The following is a 2,870-nucleotide window of genomic DNA, read 5'->3' as shown; positions in this document are numbered from 1 at the left end:
GGTTTTTTGGTGTAGTGAATTTAAATGAGATTGCTTTTTTAATTTCTATTTCAAATAATTAGCCTTTGACATGTAGCAATGCTAATGATTTTTATATGTTGACTTTGTACTTGCTACAACCCAAGTATTCATCAACTGACAGAAGAATAAAGAAAACATGGGATATAGATGCACAATGGAATACTATTCAGCCATTGAAAAGAAAATTCTCCTTACCGGCATGGCGTCTCCCAGTGGGAAGGGAATGCTGGAGCCCAACGCTCCCGGCTGTGGGTCCTGGCCGCTGCCTGGGACCTGGTAGACTCCGTGGACGATGCAGAGGGACTGTAGGTGGCGGTCAAGCGATATTCGGTGTGCAACACCACCCGCCGGCAGCTGACCTGCGCTGAATGCGTTCAGACAGCGATTCCGTCTACTTCAATGGCCGTGACCAGGAGAGTTACGGTGGCTGCCGTGGCCCTGTTGGTTCTTCTCTTTCTTTTCACCTGCTGACAAAAGGCTGAAGCTTGAGGCTCCCTATCCCACCCCTGAGTCCAAACAGAAAGTCGCTGCTCTGCACCGGCGCCTTGCTGCCTGTGAATAGGTTGGAGATGGGGTTACCAGATTTATTGACAAGAAGGAAAGGTTAAGCCGACTTAAAAGTAAGCAAGAATTTAAAGAAAAAGTATTAAGAGCTATGAAGGAAAATGGATGACAGATTAATTGAGATGGGAAATAACATCCTGCAAGATGAGGACTGAAGAACTGAAACAAACCACATGCAAAGGAAATGAAGAAATGAAGAAAAATTCAGTAGGTCTTCTCAAAACCAGGGAAAAGGCCTGGAGAGATAGCTTAGTAGAAGAAGCGCTTGCCTGGCAAGCACAGGGTCCTGAGTTCAATCCCCGGAACCACAAAAAAAAAAAAAAAAAAAAGAAAGAAAGAAAGAAAGAAAGAAAGAAAGAAAGAAAGAAAAGAAACGGGGAAAAGAACCAGAAGCTTCACAGTCGAGCACGGCGACAGCAAGAAAAAAAGGAGAAGATTCAGAGACACAGTAGCAAACTTGGTGACCTGGTAGAAAAGAAAACTGACTTACGAAGTCATTATGAGCGTCTTGCAGACCTCCGGCAATCCCACATACTAGAGCTCACCTCTGTCATATTCCCAATTGAGGAATTAAAGACTATTGTGCGTGACTCTGCAGGTGGGTCTGCAGAGAAGCACAGCGCCATGACCTCCGGCACTGTGAGCAAGCTTGCTGAAGCCCGGAGAATGGCTTACCTCTCAGGACAGTGGATCTGGGATGACCACAACAGCGACACCAGCATCAGCATCTTGGGGCCCTGGATAAACCTGCCAAATGACGGGAATTACTCTGCCTACTATAGCTGGGTGGAAGAGAACAAAATAACACAGGGGCCTGCAAGCAGGTGCAGGGGCCTGAGGTTCGATTCCCGTGCCTGCCCAGCCTTCGGGGCGCACAGAAAGCTTTTGAGACTGGGTATGGTGGCGTGCGCCCGTAATACCAGCACTTGGGAGGCTGTAAACAGGAGAAGCACTTTGAGTCTGTTCCAGTAGTGAAACCCTGAACACCCTGTGGACTCTTCCCTAAAATACAGAGAGAAAAGCAAAGAAAGCAACACAGGGACCTGACATGGAGCATAATAACCCTGCCTATCCCATCAGTGCTGCACTGTGCTATGCCACTCAGCTGGTCATCATTTTGTCTCACACACTCGATGTCAATCTTCGCAAAAAGCTGTGCAACTATGAATTTTGTGGAGCAAATCTCAGCACACAGAAGTTTACTGGAGCAGTGAAGAAACTGAATACAAATATCGTATGCCTTTGTTTTTCTTAGCATGTAAATTTGGATCAATTACAACCACTGCACACCCTCAGGAACCTCATGTACCTGGTCAGCTCAAGCTCAGAGCACCTGGGCAGGTCTGGACCTTCTGAAGTGCGAGCAGACCTTGACAAGCCCATGGAATTTGTAGACCCTGGAGCTGCTGGGGATTCAGATGAGGGTGGCGATGAGCGCATAAGCAATGAGGAAACTGACTTGAGCACAGACTGGGAGAACCTGCCAAGTCCCCGTTTGTTTTGTTTTGTTTTGTTTTGTTTTTTGCGGTACCAGGGATCGAACTCAGGACCTTGCGCTTGCCAGGCAAGCAAGTCCCCAGTTTTGTGATATCCCCTCCGAGCCGGTGGAAATCTCCCAGAGCCAGAGCACCCAATTGTCCCCGCCCATCGTGAGCAGCAGTGCGGGGGGGGGGGGATGATCTCCCCTGTCTCAGCCTCCTGGTTCAAAGCTCACAGTGGATACTGTTAATGGACACAGGCCATTACTGTCTCTGTGATTCTGAGAGCTCTCCTTAGTAAACCTTGTGTTAAATTAAGATAGTGCTCAGAACAAGAAGGATTATTGTTTGGAGCAGGGGGACAATGGTTTAGTGTGTCAGATGGCTATGATTTTGACCTGTGTACTTATTGTAATAGAGCAGAGGGTGAGAAGAGGCTTCTGCCCATGCTAGTGCTGGCAGAAGGGGCTGTGTGAGGCCAGGACTGTGAGGGAGATACCCCTGGGCTCTGATGTGTCCCAAGCCCCGTAGACCCTGGTCAGTGTCATTTTTGTGATGCTGAAACTAAGTTATAGAGATTGTTGAATGAAACACCAGGAAGAGATTCTTGGTAACTTGGAAGATAATAATTGTCTTTCTACCATCTTTTTTTTTTTTTTGGCAGAAAACCAGCAGGCAATTTGAAAAATTTTCACTTATTTGGTTTTTAGAATAAGGAATTGAGCTGTGTTTGGGAGGGGCTAGTTTTCGAGTGGGAAAGAGTAATTTAAAACTCATTTCATTTGTGCTGCTGTGTTGTCACTCATC

At 46.9% G+C, this 2,870-nt stretch overlaps 1 pseudogene; it reads left to right on the top strand.

Moving 5' to 3' along the window:
* Positions 1-220: 220 nt before the first annotated feature.
* Positions 221-2,314, top strand: LOC101560285 (annotated as a pseudogene).
* The last annotated feature ends 556 nt before the right edge of the window (positions 2,315-2,870 follow it).

The sequence above is a fragment of the Octodon degus genome, unplaced genomic scaffold (assembly GCF_000260255.1).
Source record: "Octodon degus isolate 3935 unplaced genomic scaffold, OctDeg1.0 scaffold00167, whole genome shotgun sequence".
Classification (NCBI taxonomy): Eukaryota; Metazoa; Chordata; class Mammalia; order Rodentia; family Octodontidae; genus Octodon; species Octodon degus.
The sequence above is the reverse complement of the archived record's forward strand: the minus strand, read 5'-3'. Positions and strand labels throughout refer to the sequence as shown.